Here is a 19,331-nt window from a genome sequence, read left to right as displayed (position 1 = left end):
CGGATGGTTGACGAGATATGTAGATATTGTTGGTGGCTGCCACAGGATTTGTTGGTATAAAATCCTGTTGCCATTACCAATACTGAGACCGGCCTCAAACATTCCAGAATCTTTACAGACGTTAAAAAAAACTGATCTTGGATATTTATTGAAGACAATGACGACGAACTTCACTTTTTTCTTAGGTAATGTCCTTTAGTATTCCAGAGACGGGTTTGCAAAGCCAGTCAAACTCAAATAAAGGTATTGTTTAGCTCTTAGCTAACTTCTTCGAGTAACTTCTTTAACGAGTTTGGCAATAAAAGCGGCGACTAAATAATGTTTTCAAACAATGCGCTTATCATACTGGACATATACGAGTCTCCGGGTATGAGACAGCTGACCACTTAGATGAAGTAGTCTCTGAACGGACGTTTCTGATATCGAAATCAGTTATAGCTCTACTTCCTTCGACCAGGGAAAGTCACAGTTATAAACTTCGAGTGTTTCAAAAAGTCCATACTGAGAAGCGACACAGAGCCGGTGGCTTCCTTAAAACATACACAACTCCATTATTTAACCCACATTTCTTTTCAAATCACATAAATTTTTTTCAAATCAAATGAAACTTTTTTTATTTCAAATGAAAATATATTTGAAACGAAAAAAAAGTTTATTTGAAATAAAAAGTAGTAAAAAAGTTTAAGTTCGGGTGAAATGGAACATTATATACCCAGCTGTGCACATAAGTTGCTGTTGTTGTTTGCTTTGTGTGGTTAATAGTGTTATAAACCTGCGCAATAATACATATATGGTTCTATTCCGAACTCATTTTCGTTCAAAAGAAGCAAAAAGGATACATTTTCCATTTTTCAAAATTTTCGATGTAGAAAAAAGCGGGGTTGTGGTTATAATCCGATTTCGCTAATTTACAATACCAATCTATTCTGGGTCCAGATAAGCCCCTAGACCGAATATGGTTAAGATATCTTAATATTTTCTCAAGTTATCGTGTTAATGATTTTGATATATGGAAGTCTATATCTATCTCGACTCCTTTATAACTGTACAACCGACCGTTATCCAATCAAAGTTATAATACCCCTGCACACAGGTATAGCTGGGTATAAAAAGAGACGTGGAAACAAGTACTCGATGTGTAAACACCTGGGTGTAAGTCTAGAAGACGAATGTTTTTAAAATAACTAGAGCTCTACTGGGGGTTTACGTTGTCACAACGGAGGTTACTTTACAAGAAACAAAGAGTTTTCGGGCTTTTTGAGGAAAGCTTTCTTAGCTCATAATCGGTAAGAGCAGATAACAACCGACTTATTATCGATATCGAATTATTATCATGAAGTAAATCGAATTTTCTTATGCTTGTTTTCGAAGAGTAAAAGTTGTGCCATCGATTTAAAATTGAAGAGTTATCGGTATCTCTTTTATCACATGCCTTTAAATTAGGCTTGGTCAGAGATAGCAGATGTAGGAAGTGCGGGTTGGAGGAGGAAACCATTGAGCACGTTTTGTGCTCATGCCCTGCGCTTGCCAGGCTAAGGCTTCAGCTATTAGGAGTGATACAGCTGTCAGATCTAGTAGCAACAAGTGCCTTAAGTCATAGAAAGCTTCTATATTTTCCAAGAGGGCGGAGTTATTTTATTACATAGGTCATGGTTTTTGATAAGGTTGTTCAATTTGGTCATTAAAATAAACTCAGTCAGTCTGTGTGAGGTCCTCATGGACCGGCCACTTCAACCTTACCTAACCTGTCTCTTTTATCACAAACCGATGAGTACTATTAGAAAAATCTATAACAAGAATACAATAAATTCGCCACACTCCGATAAGGAATCGATAACTTTTTGATTAATAGCATTTCGACAAAAATTGCAAATTTTCGAAATCATGACATCCGATACCAAATCCATAATTTTTAGAAGACATATCGATACATTTTCGATAAATAATAGATCATTTTTCGATAGCAAACCTATAAGTTTTTGATAACAAATCTATGAGCTTTCCCCCACAAATCGATAATGAATCGTATTTTTTTCGATAACAAACTGACAACCCGTCGATAATAATCGATAACTTTACTTTCCCACCCTTTCCTTTTCTTTTCTTTTCTGTTCTGTACACATCAAAAGTTTCATTTGACCCCAAAATGATTTAGTAATTTGGCAATAAAATTAACAATGTAACGCTTAGTTGTCACTGAACTAGCAACTATGTTTATTCCTACAGGGCCGATAAGAATGCTGACTATTTGCAACGTACTTAAATGTCAATTTTACATGCTAAATGCATACGGTTTTTATGTATGTGTATGGGTGGAGTAAATGGTGTTGCAGCAATTTGAGCGTGTTACATAAAATAATTTTAATACCAATATTCATTCCTTTTAATAGTTTTACGATCAGTGTGACTACATACAAACATATAAATGTTTACTATTCAAACATTCAAACGCTTAATGGCTAAGTAAATATTTACATACATATGCACTTAAAAAGAGGTCAAATATCGACTATAAATACAAAATTGCACAAAGTTCGCAGATTTGCATTCATAGCTAAATAAATTATGATAGTTTTATTAAAAGAATTATATCAATCATTTCCTTCTTTTGCATGGTATCGAGGCAGCTTTGTTTGAGATTTAGTGTATAATGAAGAAATGCAAGATTTATGAAGCAAACTTAAAAAATAAAATGAGTTCACCAGTTGGGCGTTGATTTTCAATCAGTGATATATGGTGTTTCGATAGGACAGGAACAGAGAAAGGTGAAATATTTCATCCACTCAATAGTGCCTTATACTGCCAGATTCAATTATTAACCTTACCGATTAAAAAACTAGACTCCCACGACCCCGAAGTGCTTGCGAGAGAAGCTATAAGATGATCGAGAAGGTTCGAAGTGGTCATATCAAATTATTCGCTTGACAGTCGGGATGGTTACCATCACCCTTCTCTTTTGACGGACTGCCCATTAAAACCAAACCTCGCATGGCCAGCGCAATTTTTCGTATCTGGGACTGCATTTAGTATACCTTCAAATACGAAAGCGCGCTAACCATGCTCGGTTAAAAATTGGGTCAGATAGATGTCGAAATCTCTGCGTGGCCGGTATGGATCCCAGGACGACCAAAACAACGCCACCCGGAGATTACGTGGTAAGCTGAAACAATTTGAAGAGCCCCTGTGTATTGGACTGTATTAGGCATAACCTTAGGCTCACTCGCAGAACTTAAAATTAATCTGACAGGGCGGGTTAAACTCATACAATTTTTAGGAATTTTTTAAACTAACTCTGAGCCAAAAAATAACTTGCCGGTCTGCAAGTCTGCCTTAGGCTTCTCCATTAGTTATATTGTGTTCGATCATATGTTCGCAGCCCTTTCGAAAGCTCTTCGAATGTTTTCAAAAAGGGTAGCTTACTGTCTAACCGTATCCTCAAATAAGGAAACAAGACGGGGATTTGAAGTCTCTTTTGTTCTCTGAATGCGAACTAAGTGTGTTATGTTGATTCTTGCTTCGCGCAAAAGCAGCTCTGGATAGTTATTTGCAGCAAGCCGAATGGTCTCCGCGCCCTTAGCCTACTGAGGGGCACCTAGTTTATATTTACATACTTTTCGCAGGCCTCCCGGTCAACCGTGGTACGCATCCACGTCAGTTTTTTGCGTGACCAGTTCGGTATCTGACTCAGACTGGAATCATTGAAGTGAAAAGTAAAAGAAATGTGATCGCTGCCAGTAAAGTCTGTCGTATCGAATCGTATCGAACATTCAAAGCGACTTGTAGTCGTGCCAGTGCTGAGTACGGTTATACCAAGCGCGGCTGGCATTTCAGGGACTAACTTTCCCCAGCTTTTAGTCTCTCTCTGTCTTAAAGTCTCCCGCAACGATCAGGTTGCCAGCTTTGTTCCTTAAATCACCTAAATTCTTGCTGTTCACTGAACATTTGAATGGGATCTTTCGGGGGCAAGTAGCACTTTTACAGGAAAAGAACATGATCTCCTTTGAATTGCTTACCTAGCTGCGTTGAACCCTAAAAGACCCAGCATATGTAAGATTTGCCGTCTAAGTATGAAGAGACTCAGCACTATACGATTCACGTGCCTCATTTACACCCTATCGGAATTGCGTAACTAACTGTTATCGATAGATTGTGCTGTGTTCTACCTTCGCAACATAAAGCTTTCAAAAACACGATTCTGCTCGAAATGTTGTACTATAATTTTGCATATGATTCATAAATAAATAAGTGAAATAATAATAAACAGCCGCACATTGCACCCGAAGATCTGCAGACAACTGATTTCATTGTACCCCATTAACCTTAACTATCTCGCTAATGGCGCAACTTAAAATATGTTTTTATTTTTATTTTTTTTACTACGATAATCAACAAGTAAAATTAATTTAGTCTTATGAAGATTAATGACTTATAACAAGAAAAAATACATGCTCCGCCAGTCCTAGGCTTCGCATATAGACGTAGATTAAACTAATAATTAAGAACTTGTAAACAAGTAATTGCTTTAGTAAAGATATCGATAAGGCTTAGGCGGTCAAGTTGTTCAATAGTCTCATAAATATAGTTTTATTTATAAGGTTGTTTGATATAGTCCCACTTTTCTTAAAAAATAGTATCTCCTGTTTAAACGCAAATGCATTCAAATCAATGGGAGCTTTCGGCGAACCCAAGTGTTGAACAATCGTTGAATGTTTATTAGGTCTGATTGTTCTTTCTCAGCTGATACAGCATATGTATTAATTGAGATAAGGGTCGTTGTTATAGCTTCTTCCACTACCATTGCCGGCTTGAAACTGCAATCGGTTGCACTTCACTTACACATAATTACATCAATATGTATGTATATATTAATCATCATTAAATATCATTAAATTACATATAGTCTAGTGTAGGTTCTAGGAAAACGCAAGTAAATAATTGACTTAATAGCATTTAAGTATGTACAATGTGCATTTGGTATAGAAGACCTTAAGTGCAAAGTACTTTCATTAATATGCAAACGCGCATTTGAAGTGGTCTTTTTTACACATTAATAACAACGCTTAGATTTTCAAATGCTAAATGAAACAATAGCTTTAGGCAGGAGCGGATTGAAAGCATTGCGCTCCAAAGTACGGTTAAAATTTTGAATTGGTATTCGGCTTATGCGAATGAAAGACGACGCTCCGGCCAAGAAAGTGTTTCTATCGGAACCCGACTATGGAAGCAGAGGTAGAGGGCGGCCCCACTCCGTTGGAAGAACCAGGTGGAAACGATTTAAACTCCCTTGGTGTGACATTTTGTCGCCGGTTGGCAGAGAGAAGGAGCGACTAGCGCCTTGTTGGACGGCCATAACCGTTTAAGCGGTGAAGCTCCAATCAATTAAGTAAGTAATTCTGATAAATTTCTTACGTCTATCTGGGCAATTTTAATTAAACTTTCAGCAAGAGCAGCTGGGGAAAACAATCAAGCACGTTTTGTGCTCGTGCCAGTTTAAGACTCCAGCTATTAGGAGTGATACAGTTGGCAGATCTAGAAGTGGCATAGGTCCTGGAAAGCTTTTAGTATTTGCCAAGAGGACGGAGTTATTTCATAACATAGGTCCTGGTTTTTGATAGGAGTTTTCAGTTTGTTCGTTAAATAAACTTCTGGTAACATTACGGACTCATTCAGTCTATGTGAGGTCCTGATGGACCTGCCAGTTCAACCTAACCTAACCTTCAGCAAGAATAATGCCGATCTATTATTGACATTGGGGAAGTGTTCTAAAACACACTATGTCAAAGGGGCGCACCTCAGAGTGGTGTTCTTTTTCCGCTAGAAAGGCATTGCAAGAGGCTTCCTTGTGCGCCTCTCGATGCGGACTCAGCGTCAATTCCCATGAAGTGGAGCTTGTCTTATACACCAAGCGGTACTAAATACCACAGTTAAACCTACCGGAACTAAATGGTGTGTGCGTTACTCTGGCGAATAAGGCCAACTCCCTAGGAGTGTTTCCGAACAAAAAGCTGAACTGGAAACATAATGTTACGAATATTAGCAAAACATAAGGAGTCTCTAAGCCGATGCTAAGCAGTGACGTGAATGCACATCAATAATTCAATCATTATGTATCTACATAAACGAAACAATAACTGCGTCTACATATATGTACCATGTACGTATACGAGCAGCGGAGAGTCAATGCACTAACACATGCATATATCTGAGATACTCCTATAAGTATGCAATGAGAAAAACTATAAAATTGTGCAATTGTAGTTACAGCTGAGAAGTTTGAGAGCTACTGGACTAGTAGATTCTGGAAGCGTCTAGAAGATGCGAACGAGGAAACCAAAAGAGTATAAAAGGCGACAGATGTAGAGGCGCTGTAATTCAGTTTGATTTGAGCTGTCAAGCAGTTTCGATTAAGCGCTATCTAGCGAGCTATAGCAGTATTATTTTGAATAGTAGAGTTTCATTTAAGCTATCAGTTTGGTTATTAAGCTATTCGTTGCACAGTTTGAGTGTTATTGTGAAGTATTTTAATAAAGGCCATTTTTCCATTATTCAATATTGGAGTTATTTATTCAACAGTTTAGCGATACGAACCTAGAAAAAGGGCAAATAAGAGGATTTGCAGCAAATTCGTTACAATTGGTGTCAGAAGTGGGATTGTTGAATAAATTCCGAAGATTGGGAATACAACTGGGACATGGCAAAGTTCAGTGAATTGAAGATCCAGCAACTGAAAAAGGAGTTGGAGAACCGTGGATTAAATACAACAGGCAATAAGATCGAACTTCAAGCACGGCTACGAGAGGTAAGGGAGTCGCAAGGAATTGATGTGGACGAGTTTGTCTCTTATTCTGATGGGGACGAAACAACAACAAAAATTGAAGAGAAAAACGAAACATCGCAGACGGTTACCAGCACAGACTTGAACATGATATTGGCTGCAATATCTGCACAAACATCGACAGTAGCATCAATGTCGTCGCAATTGGCATCCCAACTGGAAGCGCAAGAGGCACTTATAACAGAAATGTCATCGCAAATGTCATCTCAACTGGAAGAGCAGAAGACATATATGGCATCCCAGCTGGAATCACATGAGACACGTATTTCAGAAATGTCGACACAGATTATATCAAAGATGGAAACACAACTGAAAGAGCAAGAGGCACGTATATCATCAATACTCGAAGCGCGTATGGACGAGAAAATAACGCAGTTTGAAGAAAAATTCGAGGCAGAGGTGGATGCTTTGAGAGGTCGTATACAGGAATTGCAACTTAATCGGCCGGCTGCTTCAGCGAGTAATACGATGGTAAAAACTCCATCTTTTGACGGTTTTGTTCCTTTCCAGGTCTTCAAGCTACAGTTTGAGAAGACCGCAGCAGTGAACAACTGGAATGCGGAAGATAAAGTTGCTGCACTGTTCGTGGCATTGAAGGGGCCAGCAGCGGAAATCCTACAGACGATTCCCGAAGGAGAGCGGAACTGTTATGAAGCATTGATGGGCGCTCTAGAGAGACGATACGGAACTGAGCATAGGAGACAGATATAACAAATGGAGTTGCTAAACCGCTTCCAGAGACCTAGTGAAACATTGCAAGAGTTTGCGTCGGATATTGAAAGGCTAGCACATTTAGCGAATGCGGACGCACCCGTGGAGTACACTGAAAGGGTAAAGATTCAGATCTTTATAAATGGCATACGGGACATCGAAACAAAGCGAGCTACATACGCAAACCCAAAGCCAACATTCCCAGAAACGGTGTCATAAGCTCTGATTCAGGAAACAGCGTCGCTTCTGTGTAAGCCAGTTTTCAAAGCACGCCGTGTGGAGGTAGAAAGGCCAGAGTGGGTAGACGCAATATTGGAGGTGCTGAAAGGATCGCAAAAGCGGAGTGAAAAAGTTATCAAATGTTTCAAATGCGGGAAGTCCGGTCACATTGCCCGTCATTGCGATCTTGATCCTAGTAGTTCCAACAATGTGGGTGGCCGTAAACGCAAAGCTGGCGGAAATGAGCAAGAGCGTGTCGGATGTAAAGAACGAAAACTTGCCCCGGGTATTGAATGTCCTTTGATATCTGTGTAGCAGATTGGAAGGAAATCAAGCAGTCTTACCATCAGAGGGAATGTGGATGGTAAAGAGCGTGTACTGACTGTAGATACGGGGGCATCTCATTCCTTGATTCGATCTGATTTGGTCTACAGGAGAGTAAAGTCATTACTTGGAGCAAGGTTGCGTATGGTCACAGGCGATTATAATCAAGTCCAAGGCGAACTGGTATGTGAGGTATTAATTGGAAAATTCATGGTTCTACACAAATTCGTTGTGGCGGAGATCGTTGATGAAGTCATATTGGGAGTGGACTTCTTGGTTGACCATGACATCAGGATCGATATGCGAAGAAAAATTATGCGCTATAAGAACCAGGACATACCACTTAACTTTAGTTTGGAAAAAGGGTTCAGCAGTAATCGGGTACTGGTGGAAAAGACTCGACAAAGACCACGAAAGTCAAAAGCAAAGGTTGATAGATCGAATGGGCCAAATAAATCAAAATCAAAAGTACCTGCGAAAGAAACACTGGCATTGACAAAACCTAAAAGACGCAGGAAAACGAAGCAACGAATTTCCGAGAAAGAATGCGAGGATAGTTTCAAGCCAGAGCGCACTACTGTGGGGAAACGTGGGAACGATACTGATTATGCAAAGCAAATCCGTCCAGCGCAAGCTCTACGAAGTAGTTCAGCGGCCAAACAACAGAGTGTGAAGGAACGAACCAGGGTATTGAGTGGTACGATGAAACACAGGTACCATGAGAACAAAAATTCGAAAGGTTTCTTGGCGGGAGATTTGGCACTGTTATATAACCCTCACCGGCGGAAAGGTGTTCCATCCAAATTTCGATGCAGTTGGGAAGGCCCGTACAAGGTTGTGAAGAAGATCAGTGATACCATCTACCGCATACAAAGCTTTGAGAAACCACGGAGTAGAAGAGTGGTACATTTGGCGATGCTAGCAGCGTTTAGATCGAAAGATTTGTCTGATCGGGACGATCAGACTTAGGTGGAGGGCAGTGTTACGAATATTAGCAAAACATAAGGAGTGCTGCCGTCTCTAAGCCGATGCTAAGCAGTGACGTGAATGCACATCAATAATTCAATCATTATGTATCTACATAAACGAAACAGTAACTGCGTCTACATATATGTACCATGTACTTATACGAGCAGCGGAAAATCAATGCACTAACACATGCATATATCTGAGATACTCCTATAAGTATGCAATGAGAAAAACTATAAAATTGTGCAATTGTAGTTACACCTGAGAAGTTTGAGAGCTACTGGACTAGTAGATTCTGTAAGCGTCTAGAAGATGCTAACGAGGAACCAAAAGAGTATAAAAGGCGACAGATGTAGAGGCGCTGTAATTCAGTTTGATTTGAGCTGTCAAGCAGTTTCGATTAAGCGCTATCTAGCGAGCTACAGCAGTATTATTTTGAATAGTAGAGTTTCATTTAAGCTATCAGTTTGGGTATTAAGCTATTCGTTGCACAGTTTGAGTGTTATTGTGAAGTATTTTAATAAAGGCCATTTTTCCATTATTCAATATTGGAGTTATTTATTCAACAGTTAAGCGATACGAACCTAGAAAAAGGCAAATAAGAGGATTTGCAGCAAATTCGTTAAAATAACATAATTCAGTGTAAAAAGAAAGTAAAAGTGCCAATAGCAATAAATGGGAACTAACTCCCATGTATACAGATGGATTCATACTGCGATTACTCGACCCATATAGCTCTATGGGGAAGACGTGTGGTGTCAGCCCTGAGCAAGACATCAAACCTAAATTTGATGGGAAAAGTGCACAGATCAGCATAGGTGGCGCTCTAAAGACAGGGGCAAGCGAAGCTTATCGGATCATTCTTGATATCCTACAATTGCATTTAGCAGAATACCGAGCAGCGGCAAAATGAGTCCTGCGGTTAAGAGATCATTGGAGTACTAAAACTTAGGACCCTTAGTATACTGAGCAATTATAGCTTTATTCAAAGCACAAGCCGCTGCGCGACCAAAATTTTTGCAGACAGCAACTTTTTTGTAAACATTCCCAGCTGGGATGATTGGGTGAAGTCGGATCGGATCTTCGCTGCATTTCTATATGCAGTGGCGAATCTAAGCTGAACCATAGGGTTGAAGGAGGCCCCCAGCCGGCTAGGGTCGTTGGAAAACACCCACGGTAAGTATTCCTGTCGTAAGAGGCGTCTGAAATACCAAATTTATTCAAGGGGTTGTGTAGCGGAACCCTTGCAAGGTAAATATAGCTTCTCCAATCCATTTATCAACCTCACCTATCCGTGGCGAGTCCTGTCATGTGGTCATACTAAATCGTTCCCGAGATGGTCTGGCTGGTGCCTCAATGGTGCTTGTTACCGGAACGTACCAGATCTGCATCCGGCAAAGGACCATCAGCATCATAACTCCTTTTCACACTATTTGATCTGTGTAGTGTCTTTCAAACAGAAGAACCAGCTATCGTTGAAGACGCGGTTTGGATAGGAAAACACATTTTTGATTATGAAATCTTTATTTTAAGCGACAACCAAGCGGATAAGAAATCCCTTGGCTCTTGCTCATTCAGAACGTTCTATTTAGGAGACAGCCCAACAAAACCGTGTACACCTCACACGGGTCCCAGGATATTGAGAGAAACTTTACCAACTGATAAATTAACGAGTCCGAATTAGAAGGGACTGTGAGCAGCCTTCATATTTGCACAACTGATTTTATCGAACGAAGACGATGATACTAAGAAAAGGAATAAATACATAAAGTTGTTTTCTTCAAAACTCTACAATTTTCCCGTGAAGTGGCGCATTAGTCGGAGCTTTTAAATCAAAGTATTTTCGCTTTATCACCTCTAATTCAGATACCAGATAAAATATGCATCTATTTTAAAACATGTTCACTCAAACGTAACTGTAAATTAAGCTATGAAGCGTGACTTATTTTTATAAAAAATAATGTAAAGCGCGATAACCTCCGAAGAGATTTTAGGCCGGGCTTCTCTTCCAATTTGCATCGTGCTCCTTTTTTAAATTTCCCTTCAAATTGGCGGGATGGCAGCTACTTCTTAAATGGACTCCCAACGGCAACTGCAAGGCAGATGAGTTTTCACGGAGAAGCTTTTCATGGTGACCCCGCTTAGAAAAATGTTTTTCTAATTAAAAAAACTTGTTTCTAAAATTTTGATGTTGCCTTGCCCGGGGCGTGAACCCATGATCTTCGGTGTGGTAGGCGGAGCACGCTACCATCACACAACGGCCACTTATTTTTACGTTCATTAAATATGTATGTATTGGACCGCATGCGGAAAGGATTGGCGCTCCTTTAATGACTATTGTAGAAGCTGCGGCAACGAAGAAGAGCCTGAAACTGTTAGGTATCTACTCTGCGAATGTCCAGCGCTCGGTAGAAGAAGGCAACGTTTTATGGGCAAGATGTTTCTCGCAGATCTGACTGATTTAGCTGACGACGGCAATACACGACGCTTACTTAGCTTCACAAACTCAACGAAGTGGTTTGATTAGGAGAGTAGGAACAAATCCGTGTGGTTCACAATGGGCCTATAAAGGCCTAGGTGTGCCGCTCCGTTGCGGACGGCAGCCTACTTAAACCTAACCTAACGTAACCTAAATATTTACGAGTACATCCATAAGAAAAACGTTGTTAGCTACTAAAAAAATTTTTATGGAATGAAACACAGTTTTTTGTATTTCTTTCATTGTATCCACAAACTGTGATTGGTAATTGATATTTGAGCAATGACGAAAAGATACCAACATATGTATACATATAACCTACCGTTAATATTGTTAATCTGCAAGTAATTTGATGAAGCAGAAAAAGGGCGTTTGCAACGTTTTTCGCGTCAAACATTCATATGTAAGCATCTAATGTTACTTTGTGTATACTAAATCGTCAGTATAATGGATTAGTTATTTACGATAAATTCCTTCGTAAGAATAAAAGGTGTTTCATTATGGTAAGTCTATTGTACTGCTACGGCTGTACTAAGGTTAGCACTAGAGTCTTCAAATTGTTTTAATATCCAAATTATCTGCCGGGTAGAATCGTAAAACTTTGCAGCATTCCCGTGTACTCGTTAAACTATGTGTCATTCAGATTTAGATAGAGTATGTTTTACTTCGCATTTGTGTTTTAGCTGAACGGCTGATGCATTTTCACTGAAAAGCTTTAGCAGAATTACCCTTGGAGTATTTGCCAAACCACTGCTGAGGAGGGCCCCTGCTTAGAAAACTTGTTTTGAAAAGGTTTGATGTTGCTTTGTCGGTCACTTGAAGCCAGAACCTTCGGTCCTATATTAAGTCTTACTGCTGGGGGCCATATATTTGGTTCTGCTGTCGGAAAATTCAGTTTCACGTTATAACATTCCTGCAATGGGTTGAGGTTGATTAACTTTGACACGACTCGAAGTATGGTCATCTACAATATCAGGTTCCAGCATAAAAAGCTACACGAACACTTATCTGTCTCATGATTGAAGCACACGCAACAAAATCAATTCCGTGTGATTGGACAGTAGTCCAAATATCCTATCATTATTTTATGGCAGCCAAAGTTCAGTAAGCCTATTTTTAACAAAGAACAAGTAAGGAAGGTTAAGTTCGGGTGTAACCGAACATTACATACTCAGTTGAGAGCTATGGTGACAACATAAGGGAAAATAACCATGTAGGAAAATGAACCGAGGGAAACCCTGGAATGTGTTTGTATGACATGTGTATCAAATGAAAGGCATTAAAGAGTATTTTATAAGGGAATGGGCCATAGTTCTATAGGTGGACGCCATTTAGGGATATAGCCATAAAGGTGGACCAGGGGTGACTCTAGAATGCGTTTGTACGATATGGGTATCAAATGAAAGGTGTTAATGAGTATTTTAAAAGGGAGTAACCCTCAGTTCCATAGGTGGACGCCGTTTCGAGATATCGCCATAAAGGTGGACCAGGGGTGACCCTAGAATTTGTTTGTACAATATGGGTATCAAACGAATGGTGTTAATGAGTATTTTAAAAGGGAGTAATCCTTAGTTCCATAGGTGGACGCCGTTTCGAAATATCGCCATAAAGGTGAACCAGGGGTGACTCTAGAATGTGTTTGTACGTTATGGGTATCAAATTAAAGGTATTAATGAGGGTTTTAAAAGGGGTGACTCTAGAATGTGTTTGTACGATATGGGTATCAAATGAAAGGTGTTAATGAGTATTTTAAAAGGGAGTAATCCTCAGTTCCATAGGTGGACGCCGTTTCGAAATATCGCCATAAAGGTGGACCAGGGGTGACTCTAGAATGTGTTTGTACGATATGGGTATCAAATTAAGGGTATTAATGAGGGTTTTAAAAGAGAGTGGTGGTTGTTGTATAGGTGGTCGCCTTTTCGAGATATCGCCATTAAGGTGGACCAGAGGTGACTCTAGAATGCGTTTGTACGATATGGGTATCAAATGAAAGGTGTTAATGAGTATTTTAAAAGGGAGTAATCCTCAGTTCCATAGGTGGACGCCTTTTCGAAATATCGCCATAAAGGTGGACCAGGGGTGACTCTAGAATGTGTTTGTACGATATGGGTATCAAATTAAAGGTATTAATGAGGGTTTTAAAAGGGAGTGGTGGTTGTTATATAGGTGGTCGCCTTTTCGAGATATCGCCATAAAGGTGGACCAGAGGTGACTCTAGAATGTGTTTGTACGATATGGGTATCAAATTAAAGGTATTAATGAGGGTTTTAAAAGGGAGTGGTGGTTGTTATATAGGTGGTCGCCTTTTCGAGATATCGCCATAAAGGTGGACCAGGGGTGACTCTAGAATGTGTTTGTATTTAATTAAAGGTATTAATGAGGGTTTTAAAAGGGAGTGGTGGTTGTTGTATAGGTGGTCGCCTTTTCGAGATATCGCCATAAAGGTGGACCAGGGGTGACTCTAGAATGCGTTTGTACAATATGGGCATCAAACGAATGGTGTTAATGAGTGTTTTAAAAGGGAGTAATCCTTAGTTCCATAGGTGGACGCCGTTTCGAAATATCGCCATAAAGGTGGACCAGGGGTGACTCTAGAATGTGTTTGTACGATATGGGTATCAAATTAAAGGTATTAATGAGGGTTTTAAAAGGGAGTGGTGGTTGTTGTATAGGTGGTCGCCTTTTCGAGATATCGCCATAAAGGTGGACCAGGGGTGACTCTAGAATGCGTTTGTACGATATGGGTATCAAATGAAAGGTGTTAATGAGTATTTTAAAAGGGAGTAATCCTCAGTTCCATAGGTGGACGCCGTTTCGAGATATCGCCATAAAGGTGGACCAGGGGTGACCCTAGAATTTGTTTGTACAATATGGGTATCAAAAGAAAGGTGTTAATGAGTATTTTAAAAGGGAGTATTCCTTAGTTCCATAGGTGGACGCCGTTTCGAGATATCGCCATAAAGGTGGACCAGGGGTGACCCTAGAATTTGTTTGTACAATATGGGTATCAAAAGAAAGGTGTTAATGAGTTTTTTAAAAGGGAGTAATCCTTAGTTCCATAGGTGGACGCCGTTTCGAGATATCGCCATAAAGGTGGGCCAGGGGTGACTCTAGAATTCGTTTGTGCAATATGGTTATCAAACGAAAGGAGTTAATGAGTATTTTTAAAAGGGAGTGGGCCTTCGTTCTATAGGTGTTCGCCTTTTCGAGTTATCGCCATAAAGGTGGACCAGGGGTGACTTTATAATATGTTTGTACGATATGGGTATCAAATGAAAGGTGTTAATGAGTATTTTGAAATAGCGTGGGGCTTAGTTCTATAGGTGGACGCCTTTTCGAGATATCGCCATAAAGGTGGACCAGGGGTGACTCTATAATGAGTTTGTACGATATGGGTATCAACTTAAAGGTATTAATGAGAGTTTTAAAAGGGAGTGGCCCTTAGTTGTATATGTGAAGGCGTTTTCCAGATATCGACCAAAATGTGGACCAGGGTGACCCAGAACATCATTTGTTGGATACCGCTAATTTATTTATATATGTAATACCTGCCAAAATTTTAAGGGTTTTTTATTTCGCCCTGCAGAACTTTTTCATTTTCTTCTACTTAATATGGTGGGTGTCACAACCATTTTATAAAGTTTTTTCTAAAGTTATATTTCGCGTTAATAAAACAATCCAATTACCTTTCCATGTTTCATCCCTTCTTTCGTATTTGGTATAGAATTATAGCATTTTTTTCATTTTTCATAATTTTCGATATCGAAAAAGTGGGCGTGGTCATAGTCGGATTTCGTTCATTTTTTATACCGAGATAAAGTGAGTTCAGATAAGTATGTGAACTAAGTTCAGTAAAGATATGTCGATTTTTGCTCAAGTTAAAAGGAAAGACGGACGACTGTGTATAAAAACTGGGCGTGGCATCAACTGATTTCACCCATTTTCACACAAAATAGTTAACGTCATAAAATCTATGCCCGTACCAAAATTCAAAAGGATTCGTTAATTTTTGTTCGACTTATGGCGTTAAAAGTATCCTAGACAAATTAAATTAAAAAGGGCGGAGCCACGCCCATTTTGAAATTTTCTTTTATTTTTGTATTTTGATGCACAATATCATTACTGGAGTTGAATGTTGACATAATTTACTTATGTACTGTAAAGATATTAAATTTTTTGTTAAAATTTTACTTTAAAAAAAATTTTTTTTTTAAAAAGTGGGCGTGGTCCTTCTCCGATTTTGCTAATTTTTATTAAGTGTACATATAGTAATAGGAGTAACGTTCCTGCCAAATTTCATCATGATATCTTCAACGACTGCCAAATTTCTCATAATTTAAGCCTGATATCTCTACTAAAATTCAAAAACATTATAGATATTAATGCAGATTCTGAAATGTACGTATAGTACTTTTAAAGTAAGCCCAATATGATAATTTTCCTATAATTCTGTCAGAAGCTATGAAGATTTTTTTGCCAAACCCTACATTCATATGGCAAAATAACTATTTTGCAAAAGTCGGGGACTCGAAATCGAACTTAGAGCTATGGTGTCTTCAGCAATTTTTCTTATAATCATCTGTAGATTACGTTTTTGCTATACTCCTGATGACAAAAAATCCATCCATACAATTTGACCCGCTCTAACATACATATAATAAGAAATGAAACATTTAAAAATATGTAGATATTTCTTTGATACAAAATAGTACTAAATTTGGTACCATTTCACAAAAGGACCTCTTTTTTTCTAACCCTTTCTCTCATCCTTCTTTTGTATGGGAGTTTTCAAAATGAGCTGTCACTACATAGACGATCTTGTCGTTATTACATCATGGACAAACTTTATCTGTCCAACCTTTCGTAAAACAAATTTGTCTACATATCTTGTTTGCAATTGCAAGACCCTACACTTGCATTTTACTACTTACAATAACAATTCAAAAACGTACAATTATTAAAAAGTGCTAATGAACGTTTTAACTTTGCTCTAGACATACAAATAATTGACTTTAAGTCAAATTACTCTTGAAATGTAGATGTTGTTAGTACTTGAGTATCGCTTAAATTGAAGCTTACGGTGGTGTGAATTAAATCTTGTATTCCAAGAGCAACCGGTTTCATTAATAAGCACTAGATCTCCTTAACAGCAAAGTGGCGAATAACATTGTTTATTGTCTGCATTTCAGAATATTTCTACAAAGCAGTTTTTTCACTTTTGATTTTTTTTTCGGCAATGTTTAATTTTACGTTAGTAGCACAGGGTTTTGCTTTTAATTACTCACTTCTTGGTATCTTTAAAATGTTGTCACAAAGCTCATGTCTTCCATATAATTAAAATTGAAGTTCAAAGACGTATGGATGTCAATGTCAAATAACACTGTAGTTAATATATATTTTATACTCAGCGTGCTTTGCACACAAAGTATATTAACTTTGATTAGATAACGGTTGGTTGTACAGGTATAACGGAATCGAGATAGATATAGACTTACATATATCAAAATCACCAGTATCGACAAAAAATTTATTGAGCCATGTCCGTCCGTCTGTCCGTCTGTCCGTTAACAAGATAACTTGAGTAAATATTGAGATATCTGCACCAAATTTGGTACACGAGCTTATCTGGACCCAGAATAGATTGGTATTGAAATATTAAATGAACGAAATCGGATGATAACCACGCCCACTTTTTATATATAAAACATTTTGAAAACACACAAAAAACCTGATTATTTAGTAAATAATACACCTTGAATATTGAAACTTGACGTGTGGACTGATATTGAGACTCTTGATAAAAATTTAAAATTTGTTTTTAAATGGGCATGGCACCGCCCTCTTGTGATAAAATCAGTTTTACAAATATTATTAATCATAAATCAAAAATCGTTAAAACTATCGTAACAAAATTCGGCAGAATGGTTGCCTTTACTATAAGGAATGCTTTGAAGAAAAATTAACGAAATCGGTTAAGGACCACGCCCACTTTTATATGAAAGATTTTTAAAAGGGTCGTGGACGAATAAAATAAGCTTTATCTTTGCAAAGAAGATCTTTATATTAATGGTATTTCATTTCCCAAGTGGATTTATAAAAACTTCAAATTTTAAAAAATGGGCGGAGAACCGCCCCTTTTATGACTAAGCAATTTTCTATGTTTCGGGAGCCATAACTCGAAGAAAAATTTACATATCGTAACAAAATTGGGTACATATATTTTCCATATAGCAGACGATATTTCTAGTAAAAATGGACGGGATCGGTTAAAGATCACGGCAACTTAGATATAAAACAAGTTTAAAAGGGTCTTAGACTAGAATAATAAGCTATAACTTAGCAAAAAATAGTTTTGAATCAACGATATTTCACTTATCAAATGAAATGGGGGGACATTTTTTAAACGGGCGGTGCCACATGCTATGTAGAAAAGTAATTTATCTGAAATGAAATGTACAATTGAAGCTCACGCTGAGTATATTATGTTCGGTTACAACCGAACTTAGACACCTTTACTTGTTTTTAAATATTCTAATTAAAGATTCGCGAAGAAATTGATTATACTGAAGGCAGTCTGTTATTTTTAGAACCGGTTCTTTTTTTGTAGCAAACAATGGCTGAACAATAATAATAATATACAAATTCATTGATATTCAAATTACTTAACGGCATTATTTATACTTGGCGTGCTTTGCACACAGAGTATATTAACTTGGTAATATAACGGTTGATCAAAATGCTCAGGATGAAAAAAGGAATTGATTTAGCCATGACCGTCCGTCCCTCTGTCTGTCTGTGTATGCACCCGATAACTTGAGGATATTTGGTATGGGTTCCTTGGTGCTCATCTCCCATGCTATTTAAAATGAGCAAAATTGGATGATAACCACGCCCATTTTTTACATACATAACGCTTTGGAAAACACAAAAAACCTGATCATTTAGTAAATAATAAACGGATAATGTTTATATTTGATGTGTGGACTGATATTGATATTGAGTAAAAATTAAAAAAAATTAATTAGGCGTGGCAGTGGCCAATTGAACCAAATCAATTTTTACAAATATTATTAATCATAAATCAAAAGCCAGTAAATTATAATTACAAAATTCGACAAACAGGTTGCCTTTACTATAAAAAAATATTCGAAGAAAAATTAACGAAATCGGTTAAGACCGCGCCAGGTTTTACATAAAAGGTTTTTAAAAGGGTTGTGGATGAATAAAATAAGTTATATCTTTGCAAAAAAAAAAACGTTATATCATTTGTTTCATTTCCCAAGTGCAATCATAACAAAAAAAGATTTAAATTTTTGAAAATGGGCGGGGCACCGCTCCTTTTATAACCAAGAAATTTTCTGTTTCGGGATCTATTACTCAAAGAAAAATTAACGGATGGTAATAACATTGGGTATACATATTTTCCTAATGAGGAAATCTTTCTAGAGAACGAGATCGGTTAAGGACCACGCCTGCATTTGTATAAAAGACTTTTATAAGGGTCGTAGACGAAAATAATAAGCTACACCTTTGCGAAAAAGAGCTTAATATTAATGGTGTTTCACCCTCTAAATGGAATTATAAGAAAAAGTTAGAAAATATTAAATTTTTTGAATATGGGCGTGGCACCGGCCCTTTTTTGACTAAATGATTTTCTGGATTTCGGGAGCCATAACTCGAAGAAAAATTAACATATCGTTATAAAATTGGGAATACATAATTTCTTTATAGCAGAATATATATCTAGTAAAAATGGACGGGATCGATTAAAGACCACGCCCACTTTTATATAAA

The 19,331-nt window shown here is 38.0% G+C and overlaps 1 protein-coding gene across 11 annotated transcripts in view; it reads left to right on the top strand.

The window, feature by feature from the left end:
• LOC137234030 (SEC14-like protein 2) overlaps window positions 1-19,331 on the top strand; it is a 73,871-nt gene that overhangs the window by 15,124 nt on the left and 39,416 nt on the right. The gene's annotated exons all lie outside the window — the stretch shown is intronic.

Source organism: Eurosta solidaginis, chromosome 5, assembly GCF_040869045.1.
Source record: "Eurosta solidaginis isolate ZX-2024a chromosome 5, ASM4086904v1, whole genome shotgun sequence".
In the NCBI taxonomy this organism is placed as follows: Eukaryota; Metazoa; Arthropoda; class Insecta; order Diptera; family Tephritidae; genus Eurosta; species Eurosta solidaginis.
The sequence above is the reverse complement of the archived record's forward strand: the minus strand, read 5'-3'. Positions and strand labels throughout refer to the sequence as shown.